Here is a 12,607-nt window from a genome sequence, read left to right on the forward strand (position 1 = left end):
TGAGTTCATGTGGGTTTCCTCCAGGTGCTCCAGTTATTCCCAAGGCTCAAAGTCACGCAGGTTGATAAATGGCCACTGCAAATTGTGGTAGAAAAACACACCGAAATGCTGGAGGAACTTTGCTGGTCTTGTCAGTGTCTGTAGGAGACAAAGATATATGGCCAACGTTTCGGGCCTGAGCCCTTCTTCAAAGAATGAGGTCTGCAGTCTTTTGTGTTTCACTCAGGTGATGGGAATGCAGGGGAAACCAAAATAGGATTCATGGAATTGTGAACATGTTAAGACTGTAAGACATAGGAGTAAAAATAGGCTATTCTGTTATCGAGTCTGTCCCGCATTTAATCGTGAGATGATCCATTTTTCCACTGCTCGACCTTCCCATAACCTTTGATGCCCTGGCTAACCAAGAACCTTCCAAACTCTGCCTTAAATGCACCCAATGATTTGGCCTTCACACCCGCCTGTGGCAACAAATTCCAATGATTCACCACCCTTTGGCTGAAGAAATTCCTCTCCATCTCTGTTCTCAGTGGACGTCCTTCAATCCTGAAGCTGTGCCCTTTTGTCCTTGACTCTCCCACCATGGGAAATAACCTTTCTACATCTACTCTGTCTATGCCTTTCAAAATTCAATCTGTTTCATTCACCTGAATGATGGCCAAAAGCCATCAAGCATTCCTCATATGATAACCCTTTCATTCCCAGAATCATCCTTGACCTCCTCTGATGTCAGCACGTCCTTTCTTAAATGGGGAGCTCCAAGCTGCTCACAGAACTCCAAAGTGAGGTCTCCCCGGTACCATATAAAGCCTCAACATCACATCCCTGCTCTTATATTCCATTCCATGATCAATGCCTGCATAACTTGCTTAAGGTATAAACCCAAGCAAAATAAATCCACCCCTGCTCAAAGTCCAAGTGTCAGACTCACGAGATGTCGCTGGTTCACTATCTAAAATGTAATGGCTTTCTGCCGCCAAAGCCTCTTTCCTAATTGGATCTTCACTCTGTTCGGGATCAGAAGTCCCATTTATATAGCACAATGACCCAGAGTGTTGATTGCTTTACAGTGTGTGAATTGGCAGCAGGAACCGGCTCAGTACCAGCAGCCAGCAGAATCATAGCCCTCCTGCCAATACATAAGAGGAACCAATGTCACCATTACAGTGCAGTTAATCATCGCTGACGCCGCATATTAAATATTATTTTAATGCTTGGTGCCCATATGCCTCTTGTTATACATTCGTGGTTTGCAACATTATCATAAATTTTATCAACAGTGCTGTTTTTTTATTATATATTATTAGGGCAATACATTAATAAAGTTATATATTATTGGCAGTTCAGGTTGTATCTCTTTAATTCGGCAACACCGGTACCTGGCCATTGCCAGACCACAGAAAATGTCTGAAAATAGAAAATGGCCCCTAAGGGAACCCATATCCAAAGGCTGCACAATTGGAGTAGTGGTCAGTGCAACACCTTTTCAGCACCAGCGATCGGGACCGGGGTTCAAATCCGTGCTGCTTTTAAGGAGTTGGTAGGTTCTCCCCGTGTCTGCGTGTGTTTTTACCCCGGGGGATCCAGTTTCCTCCCACTGTTCAAAACATACTGGGGATATAGGTTAATTGGGTGTAATTGGGGGCACAGACGAGGGCCGAAATGGTCTGTAACTGTGCTGTGTGTCTAAATTTATTAGAAAATAATTTTAAAATTTAATTTAAAGCTTAAAAAAGGAAATAGTACAGTGGAGCGGCATGGTTAGCACAGCGATTAGCACAACGCCTTTACAGCGCCAGCGATCGTGGTCAGGGTTTAAATCGCATGCTGTCTGTAAGGAGTTTGTACTAACAGTGGCAGATTCAAATATGCTGGACCATGGGAGTTGCTGGACCACAGGGTTCCGGATAAGAGAGGTACAACCTGTATAATGCACTTTTATAGCTACCATTCTATCAAGAGCAGCAATAATTCAACCTGAACAACAGAACAAAATAAGCAGGAATCAACCCACTGCTGGTCCAACAATCAGGACTTGTTGGCAAGGAACCCACACAGGCTGTGAACTGCGGGTGACTTGGGGCCAAAGGCCTCACGCCGGACTGCAGACTGCTTGAGACTGGCTCATGAAAACCACGTATCGACCCTGGGATTCAAGAAGGTGCTGAGGGCAAGGAGGATTCTTGAAGGGCCCTGGGCGCTGAAGGGTTATTCATCATGTCGGAGGTTTGATTTGAATTGAACTGGAATTTTGCAATGTCTGCAGAGCACTGGAGCTGAATCCATGGAGGCATGGAGACTGGGAGGGCTATCTTTTGCTTCTCTTTCTCTAAGGGGTGTCGGGCAATGCTGATGGTGAATCTTAATCAACCTTATGACAGACTAAAGGTAATTTTGTGTAATATTACATTTCTGTTTTATTACATGACCATAAATAGTATCTGCATCAGAATAAGTTCACTTCTCCAAGGCTCTCGAGCTGCACTTTGACAGACGAGTCAGATAACTTTCTTGGTCATGCTGGAAGGAGCTTTAGCAAGTCTTGATCTGGTGATTATAGATACCGTCAGTTGATACATCGGACAGCTGTGCAATTCGATTCAGCAGTGCCTGGAGGCTCAGGGAATGCAATAACAGAGGCCATGTATTGGGGTTAGTTACCAGCCAGAATTCATGTACTCTTCCTCCCCACTGGTGTGAACTACTTCACATGAGGCAACAAACAGAAATGAAATCATTTTCATAAAATTGTTTCTATGAATTACAGTTCCTTCTTATTAATATGGGAAACTGATACAAGATGATAAACATTTTGACAGTTTAAAAAAAAAATCACAAAACAGTACCATGTTCGCGTACTTAATTGCAGGGGATTTAGACAACAACTCTGTTATCTCCAGCTGCAATGGCCGAGATCTCTCAGTAGCCACTCTGATGTTACACAAAAGACTGAGGTGGTGAAACTGATAGGCTTTTATTGACTATAGACTGGAACAACAGTCAATCTCGTCAACTGATCATGGCAGGGTGAATGGGGAGCATGCAAAGGGATTATGGGTAGGATTGGTCTCGCGAGGCATGTCCAGCTGGCAGTAGCCAATCACAGTATTACAATGGTTTACCACACACCCATTTCAATTCCCCACCCCATCATGCCTCTCCATGGTGTCATACACTGCCAGACTGAAACCAATTGGAGGAACAACATCTAGTATTCTGTCTGTGCACCGTCCAACTGAATAGCATTAAACATTGACTTCCCCCCCCCCCACCACTCTGCTTTCTCATCCATATTTCTCCTTTCCCCTTCCTCTGTCTCCCTCTCTTTCCCTTTTCCTACTGTATCCTTTCCTCCCTGACCAATTCTCACTTTCCTCTCCTGTCCTCCTATCCATGTCCAATTATCACCATTTGCCTGTTTTTCTGTGCCCCTCCCCCTTCCCTTCTCCCCCCAGCCTTTTAATTCAGGCACCTGCATACTTTTTGCTGGAAGAAGGGCTCTGGCCTGAAACATCGGTTATATATCTTTACCTCGTACAGACGCTGCAACACCGGCTGAGTTTCTACAGCATTTCTGTGTTTTTATCACAATTACAGCATCTGCAGAATTTTGCATTTCACATCAGCTGATTACGTCAGAGTTGGATATCTCGCTGGCGGATCACGGGCAGGCTGAAGCAGAAAGATTTGCTCAATTACAGTCTTTTAATGCTGAAAGGTAGGTAGCAGCACAGAATCTAAGAGAAAGGACAATTATCCATTTAACAAATCAACAGACACATATCTATGCAACGTCCCAGGTGTAGCAAAGCTTTCTGAAAATTTTCACAGGGGCAGTAGCAAGGTAAAATTTAAAACCAAGGTACAGAGGGGAGATGAGCTGAAAGTTTGGGCTTGATAGATTATCAGGGGGAACATTAAGGGAAGAGAAAGGGAGACACAATTAGGTCAAAGCAGGGAATTCCAAAGTTTTGGACCTAAGTAAGATAACCAATGGTGGAATATTTAAATGTGGGAATGATTATGAACATGAAATTGAACAAGCGCATTTTTTTTTGGTGGATGGAAGCGATGAAAGAAAAAGGGAGGGGAAAGGTTATGAGGAATATATAAAAAGGTTGAGAACTTTAAAATGGAAAAGTTACTTGCAGGAGCACAGACTGATGCAACGAGGACCAACTGGCTTTGCACTATATGCAATTTATAATATCACCAGTTATTTGCAGTCTAATGAAGCATTGAGATTCGCTTGGGCTGAGGTTGAACTGAGGCAGGACTTCCAAGAATTAGCCTGGATAAATGCAGAGGTCAAGCTGATTTTTGTTGCCATGTACATGGGAGTATTGGTCTCAGCGAGCCTCCAGCCTTTGGAGATTGGTCAAAGGCTGAAAGGGAAGGGGATGAACCTGCTCCATCAAGAATCTTCCCATCTCTGCCTGTTCAAGGAAAACTGCCTCAGGAGGGTGATACTTTCCAATCTGTGAAATTCTGCAGGTAGGCCCTAGCTATGCACCCACTGCTTGGGCCCCTTTGCCTCGGGGTATAGATCCCAGTTGGAAAGTGCTCTGGTAATCTGTTGCAACACATACTGGCATTGGAGGAGGTGTCATCAGAGGATAATCAGTTCTTTCTTCTTGAAAAGAGAACAACTGACATTGCAGGTATGTGAATTTCCCTAGATTACATGCTCTTCATAATGCTGGGGAGTGGACTGGATTCAAGTTTTAAATGTTTTTTTAAAATTCAGACATACAGCACTGTAACAGGCCATTTCGGCCCACAGGTCCATAGAGCCCAAATTACACCCAATGAACCTACACCCCAGTTTATTTCAAATGGTGGTAGGAAACTGGAGCCCCCAGGGAAAACACAGGCAGACACAGGGAGAATGTACAAACTCTTTACAGACAGTGTGGGAGTCGAACCTTGGTCCTGATTGCTTGCGCTGTAAAGGCATTGCGCTAACCGCTACACCAGCCATGCCATCCTAGAAATTTGTTTTCTAGGTTCCCATGTCAACCTTGGGCTCCTCATAAAATTGAATGCATGACCAGTGCTGTGCAGCTGAGAACCTTGCATGACGCATTGAGGTCGGGTCACTTCAATATTCCCCCCCCCCCCACCACTGTCCACAAAGTGCTAGGGTCTGAGTTGGCAGGCAGGAGTGTCAGAGGCAGTAACACAAATTTGCTTGTTCCTCCTTCACCTGTTGAAGCTCCATTAATGAGGCTTGGCCATATGTAAATTCATGTTTACTTATCTTCCAATTGTACAAGTACTGCACAAACTGATGAAAAAAAGTTCTTTGGTCCTGGGGTAAAACACTGCAAACCCAAGTACAGAAATAACACACCTACAGACAAATGATACATATGCAGTATGTGTATACAATATTAAAGTAAATAAATATTATTGTTAAATTAATAGTCGGGTCACGGAGGGTTTTTATGAGCAGCTCATCAGTCGTTCAGCATCCTCGCTGCCCATGGGAAGAAGCTGTTCCTCAGCCTAGTGGCACTGGCTCTGATACTCCTGTATCTCTTTCTCAATGAGAGTAGTTGGATGATGGTGCGTGTGGGGTGGTAGGGGTCCTCACTGATTTTGTGAGCCCTCTTTAGACAACAATCCTGATAAATCACATTGATGGGCAGGGGGTGGGAGACCCCAGTAATCCTCTTTGTCATGCTTATGGACCTATGGATCGACCTCCAATCTGATGCTCTTAGTCTACAGCCACCATACCTGCTGCCTGTTCCTTGAATAGGTTGGTCCTTTCCTACTCAACTCCTGCACCTCTGCCTCTTCTTGCCAAAGCCTTACCATTCTGACAATGACTGCTGCGCTACACAATCCCTCACTTTTATAGCAATGTTTGCATCACCTGACCTTGTTTGCCCTTCAACTGTTGAGCTCGATTGCGCAATCAGCTTCATCCTTCTAATCTCTTGTAAGTACAGTCCCAGAGACATCAAATGGTCCTTGTATGTTAACCCTCTCATTCCTGAGATCTTTCTCATAAACCTCCTCTGGATTCTCTCCAAGGCCAGCACACCTTCCTTTGATATAGAGCCCAAAACTACTCACAATACTCCAAATTTGGTCTGACCAACACCTTGTAAATCTCACCATTATGTCTTTGCTTTTATATTTTCCTCCTCTTGGAATGAATGTTACTATTGCATTTGCCTTCTTTACCACTGACTCAACCTGTAAGAGAACCTTTAGGGGATCCTGTGCTAGGGCTCCCAAATTCCTTTGGACCTTTGCTTTCTGAATTCTCTCCCCATTTAGAAAATATTCTATGCCTTTACTCCTATGATCGAAGTCCCTGACTATGCACTTCCCATGTTGCGATTTTTGGTAACGTGAAGCTGCTTCATTCTGCATTTACATGGAGGCATGAATTGAAAAAAATAAATTTGGGTTTATTATTTTAATTTTCAGATAAATTCAAGGAGAGGAAATTTTATTCCATATCTTAAATTTTGAGTAGTGATCTGTGAATTGCTTAAGGACGAATTTCCTAAACTCGAATCGCAGCCTGCATTAGCAAATTGTTTATAGAATTTTGCATTTGCAGCCTTATGTCTTATTAATTATATTTAATTTGCTGATGGGTTGATTGTCATTGGGTTCCAAGTTATTACAGGACCGATGATTTCATTTGTTAGGTGCATGCTTTATTTAAAAGCTTTACTGCATAAAACAAAGATTTATTACAAATATAGATCAAAAGTAAATAAAATATAACTTATGAGGGCTGAATCTTGCAGAAATAAATGAATGAGTGGTTATTTTGCTCTAACCAATTAAAATTATTTCCCATTTTTCATTCCAATAGATAATACTTCCATTTTGATCTGGACTTTCACTTCACATATTTTCTCCCTCTGACATCTTTGATGCCTCGTTACAATGCCTTACAACTTGTAGCCCCACGATGAATGAGTCAGGGCGAAATGCCTTCGGATTATCTGTCCATCTAGCTTGACATGACTTATCGGTGAGAGCGGATGCAGAGCAGGTTAGAAAGAAATTGCATTTAGATAGTGGCTGCTTTTTTTGTGTGTGTGTGTGACCTTTCAATGCCCCAAACCATCCGGAGTATAATGGAGGTGGTTTTGAATTAAAGCAACTGAAAATGAGAAGAGAGAACCATCAATATCTGGAAAGTGAAGGGAGCTAACAGATGCAATAGGAAATTAAATAATCACTGACATTTATTGAAGTATTTTAATGAAGACACATGTCTAGAGGGACTTCACAAAGATGATCAAACAAAAATTGCCATGAACATACTGGGATAGGGGACCAAATGTTTTATCAGTAATGTTAGATATTTAGAGTTAAATTTATTCATGCAGCATGGTAACAGGCCATTTCGGCCCACGAGCCCGTGCCCCCCAATTACACCCAATTAACCTAAAACCTCCAGTGCATTTCAGACAGTGGGAGGAAACCAGAGGCCCTGGGGAAAACCCATGCAGACATGGGGAGAATGTACAAACTTCTCACAGACAACACAGGATTCGAACCCCATTCCTGAACGCTGATGCTGTAACAGCATTGTGCTAATCAATATGTCAACCCTGTCGGTTATAAATAGCTATTTAAAATGGTGTAAAATGTTAGAATGGGAATTCTTGAGCCTAAGGCATCCGAGAACCTTATGTTCAATGGCAATAACTACAAACTCAGTCCATCCCATAATTGTGTCATTGTTGTTGCAAAACTGGGAACCAACCAGTGCCCAGCGAAGACTCACACCAGCACCAAGTTTAGGACAGGATTGCGTTGGTTTGTTAACAAAGGAAAGTGGAATCTTTCCTCATCCTCAGATATACATGGCTTCACTTTAATACTCTAATAGACACCAGACTTCACTGCATCGAGAACAACTACAAGAGGTGGTGTCCTAAAAAAGCAGCCTCTATCCTCAAAGACCGCCACCACCCAGGCCGCGCCCTCTTCACTCCGCTACCATTGGGAGAAAGGTACAGGAGCCTAAAGACAAGCACTCAGCGGCACAAGGACAGCTTCTTCCCCTCCGCCGTCAGACACCTAAACGAATAATGAACCATAGACACTGCCTGACTTTGACTATTTATTTTCCTTGCATTATTTTGTCCAGTGGTTTATATAAATGTTTGCACTGTGATATGACGCTGCTGCAAACCACTGAATTTCATGACATGTTCATGACAATAAATTCTGAAAGCCTTCTCTGAAATGGATAATTCTTTCTGCCATCAAGTTCCTGGAATAGTGCTTGAATGTATGGCCTGATTCAGAGATTTTTAAAAAAATTTAAATTTAGACATACAGCACGGTAACAGGCCCTTTAGCCCACGAGCCCGTGCCACCAAATGACACCTGATTTACCTACAACCCCCCAGTATGTTTTGAACGGTGGGAGGAAACAATACCCCCCAGGGAGAACCTATTATTCCTTACAGACAGCTCGAGATTTGAACCCCAGTCCTGATTGATGCCGCTGTAAAGGCATTGCACTAACCACTACGCCAACCATGCCATTGAATTTCATTTTAATAGATGTAGACAGCACTGGAAAGGTCAATGTTCTATGGCATGGCTCCCTTCCCTTGAAAGATAATGGTGAGCAGTCATTCTGGTACTCTATTCCCACAGTGCTCATGGATTAGGAGTATCAGGAATAAATACCAGCAGCAATGAAGGAACAGTGAATTGCAGCGACGCCATCTGATGAATTGTTTCCACTGGCCGAAAGAGCTGGTCAGAGTGGACGTGGAAAAGATGTTTCCAGTAGTGGAAGAGCCTAGAACCAAAGGACACAGCGTCAGAATAACAGGACATCCATTTAGAATAGAGGTGGAGAAGTTTCTTCAGTGGGAGAGTTGCGAACCTATGGAATATTTGCTACAGACAGCTGTGGAGGCCAAGTCATTGGGTCTACTGTAACATGGGGTGCATCGGTTCTTGATTTGTAAAGGTGTCAAAGGCTATGAGAAGAAAGCATGAGAACGGGGTTGAGAGGAAATTCAAACAGAGCAGACTTGATGGCCCGAACAGCTTAATTCTGCTTCCGTGCCCTATGGCCTCAAGACCTGGTTTGATGACTGGTTTGGGAACTGCTGCAAGAAAGTAAAGGTTTCACTGTGGTTTCAATAGGATATGCCCGTGGTCTTTAAATGAAAGGGCCTTGTCCATGAATGTACACCAAGATCTTAGGTTGAAGGAATGATGGGATCCAACCCTTTCTGGATTATAACTGATGCAGCTGCAGGAGGGGGGGAGTGGTGGGGAGAAGGTATTATATAGCAGACTCCAAAGAGATGGTCATGGCCTACTCTTGGGAATAGTAATCACACCAGTCTGCAATTTCCTCTAACGTGTTGTGGTCAAAATATGATGTACAAGACCTGAAAAACAGGAGGAGCAGAATTTCGCTGGCTAAAACAGTTTTTTGTTAATTTGTTCCATGCATAGCTGAAAATGGTTGCGAGTCACTTACAATCCAGTTCCAGGGTTCACTCAGGTGGATTATCTGAACACTAATAAATCACCTCAGATTGAATAATGGTAAAAATAAGTAATCAATCCTGTTTATTTACTTAACAAACTGGTTCCAGCTACTAGTTATCAGCACACACCGGATGCTGCTAATTGTCAGCTTGGTCATTCCCTTGAGTCATGAAGTTGTGATGTTGCAAGAAGTGGTTGAACAGACCCGTTCAATAGTTTCAGTGGTATCAAGGAATATTGATTGACAGATGTTTTTTAGTAGGCAAGATTATTACAGGGATCATGGGCCAAGGCAAGTTGGGAGAGTGAAGTTCCAGAGACTTTAAAGTAGTTGAATGAACAGAGGGGCAATTCATCAATGCAGAACCAATCATGGGAACAAGGTGATTGGACAAGGCTTCAAGATTGCAGGGAGAAGGCCAGAGAGTGGGGCTGAGTTGTAGGACAGATCAGCTCATGATAGAATAGTGGAGCAGACCCGATGGGCCCACAGGTCTCCTTCTGCTCCTATATATTGTCATCTTGTGAACCAGTGGCTCTTGTTACCACATCCAATGATCACCAAACACGATGTGCAATGACTCATTTTAAAGAGAGTTAACATCTTAACTCCCAAACGAAGGTTTTCATCGAATGAAATAACAAATCTGAGCAGTCCCAGAAAAGTGGAAATCCTGCTTTATATTTTCTGTTTGAAACTGAGAGCCCACATCAGGTAGCCATTTGAAGTGACTGATATTATTGATTCTCCATCTCCCTGGCAACAGCATTAATTTCTCCAGCACATTAAAGAAGCCTTTGATCTGAGCTGTCCTGATCATTTCCATGCATTACACAATATGTAGGCAAAGTTGAGCAGTCCTTCCTCAGTAGCCACATCCTGGCGAAGGAACTAGCCTTGACATAGACGACTTGCCCTCTGCCACCTTGGACATTTTGAAGACTAAGAGGTCAAAGGTCACCAACTGTCCAAACAACAAAACAGCCTAGAGTTTGAATTCCTGTTTGGAAGTTTAGTTCTGAAAGAGAGAAAGGAAACGGGATCTCTGTTTGGAATAGGAAGTCCATAGATTATATATATTTTAGAGGATTTTAAAGGGAAATCTAAATCTATTTCAGGCATTAGTTGAAATTAGGAACTTCAGCTGTCTTGGAATTTTGAGAATCCTCATAAGAGTAAAGTAAACATTCAGGGCAATGCTGAACTGTTTGAAGTCAAGGGCACAGTTTGACACTGTAAGCACATCCCTGCAACGCACAGCTTCATAAATCAAAATCTTTTGAGTTATTGTTGCAAGAACGCTGCTTTGAAAAGCTTGTCTCTGGAATTTATTTTCCGGCTGCTGCTGTGATCGCGGGCTGGGCTGTTCCAGTGTAATATGCATCCCAGACTCCTGGAGACAGTGAAGCCAATGAGAGGCAAGCCTAAGGGTTGATCTAATACAGTAGCTTTAATAAGAGCGGAAGGTAGAGGCGTGGCAGCTCACTGCTATTTTTACACACATGTCTCCCAGTTGCACACTGTCTCAAGACAACTTTTAAAAAAAACAAGCCTTAATCCTATTTCATAAAGAAATTCTCAGTCGACTGCTAAAAGTTCAGAATGAGGGAATGTTTTCCTGCCTTTATTGCTGCATGTAACTGAACTCCCCCCGACCCACCCTTCCTCTCTCCCCACCCCATCCTGTCACCTCACTCAGATCAATCACGAGGGCAGGATTCAATCAGATCTGGATGACCCATAAGTGGACGGGCCAGCACTTTTAAGAACTCAGAAAGGGGCCCACCAATCACTTAGGGTCAAGCATCGAGCACTGCCATGCTCCTGTCAGATGAAAGCTAATTGGAATGTGTGCCATGTGATCTCCTCCTGGCTTTGAAGATCTTGCCTGAGTGTGTGGGTGTAGAGAGGGTGCTGATAAATCCTCCCTCACAAAGATGCCAGAAGGCAAGCTCCGACCTCTGCCATCTATCAAGAAAGAAAGCAGAAGTGTCTTGGAGACTGAGGGCAGGCAGAAAACAAAAATAAATCTGTGGTAGTTTCATGTGGCATTAAACCTTCTTTCAGACACAATGATCCCACGGCTTTCTTTGAAAGACTACGACTGTTTTTGGTAGTGCCCTGTGCATTTCTTATTACTTGGTTAACATCACCAAACACCTTGTTTGGCTGCCTATGGATCCAGGCAACCTGTCAGGGTCATGGGGCTGTACAGCAAGAAAACAGACCCATTGACTCCACTCCTCCATGCCGACTCAGTTGCCTTTCCGAGCTACTCCTATCTGACCTTTCTCCCTAACCTTCTCCCGACCATGTACCAGCCCAAATGTCCTTTCAAAGTTGCAAAGGTACCTGCCAGCACTATTTCGTCTGGCACCTCATTCCATGTCTGCACCATGGCACAGAAACATAAGAACATAAGTAATAGGAGCAGTGTAGCTCCTTCCCTCCTTAGGTGATTAGTCTTTAATCACCTAAAATCACCAGCATGTCTCACATGTTGCTGGCCCGGTTCCAAGGCAGGTACTGAGGGAGGAGTTTGAGCGAACAGCCTTTATGGGGATTCTGAGGGGAGGAGTCACAGGTACAGGGGTGGGCCAGCCCATGCAATACATTCATACAGACAGTGCTACTAGCTATAAAGTGGTTCCACCACAAGCAGGAGTTAGCCATCTGGCCCATCGACCCTGCTCTGCCATTCAATGTGATCATGGCCGATCTGATGATAGGCTCATCCCCCCCCCCCCCTCACCTGCCTTTTCCCCATATCCCTTAATTCTCTTACTATGTAAAAATCTATCCAACTTTGTCTTAAATATCTTTACTGAGGTCATCTCCCCTGCTTCAATAGCAATGAATTCCACAGATTCACCACCTCTACGAAAACCATTCCTCCACATCTCTGTCCTAAATTTACCTCCCTGAATCTTGAGGCTGTGTCCTCTAGTTCTGGTCTCCCTCACCAACGTAAACAACTTACCTACCTCTATCTTATCTATGCCTTTCATAATTTTATGTTTTTAAAAGATCCCCTTCTAAATTCTAGCAGGTACAGTCCCAGATGAAAACAAGTCCTTCGGTCCTTCTAGTCTGTATTGAACT

General features: G+C 43.5%; 2 long non-coding RNA genes across 5 annotated transcripts in view; one reads left to right on the forward strand and one right to left on the reverse strand.

Annotated features, from left to right (window-relative positions):
• Positions 1 to 12,607, forward strand: part of LOC138748063 (uncharacterized) — an 89,583-nt gene that overhangs the window by 51,280 nt on the left and 25,696 nt on the right. Inside the window, exons 3-4 of one of the 2 annotated variants that reach the window (XR_011347774.1) lie at positions 4,495 to 4,661; positions 6,842 to 8,214. The exons of the other annotated variant lie outside the window; for it this stretch is intronic. This is a non-coding gene — a long non-coding RNA (uncharacterized lncRNA). Of the gene's footprint in view, positions 1 to 4,494; positions 4,662 to 6,841; positions 8,215 to 12,607 lie in introns of those variants that run through there. 2 annotated transcript variants of the gene reach the window in all.
• Positions 1,260 to 12,607, reverse strand: part of LOC138748048 (uncharacterized) — an 81,078-nt gene continuing 69,730 nt past the window's right edge. The window contains exons 5-6 of one of the 3 annotated variants that reach the window (XR_011347772.1): positions 3,532 to 3,672; positions 1,260 to 2,701 (exon numbers count right to left, since the gene is read on the reverse strand). This is a non-coding gene — a long non-coding RNA (uncharacterized lncRNA). Of the gene's footprint in view, positions 2,702 to 3,457; positions 3,673 to 8,682; positions 8,798 to 12,607 lie in introns of those variants that run through there. The other 2 variants (XR_011347773.1, XR_011347770.1) reach the window with 2 other exon arrangements.

Source organism: Narcine bancroftii, chromosome 1 (genome assembly GCF_036971445.1).
Source record: "Narcine bancroftii isolate sNarBan1 chromosome 1, sNarBan1.hap1, whole genome shotgun sequence".
Classification (NCBI taxonomy): domain Eukaryota; kingdom Metazoa; phylum Chordata; class Chondrichthyes; order Torpediniformes; family Narcinidae; genus Narcine; species Narcine bancroftii.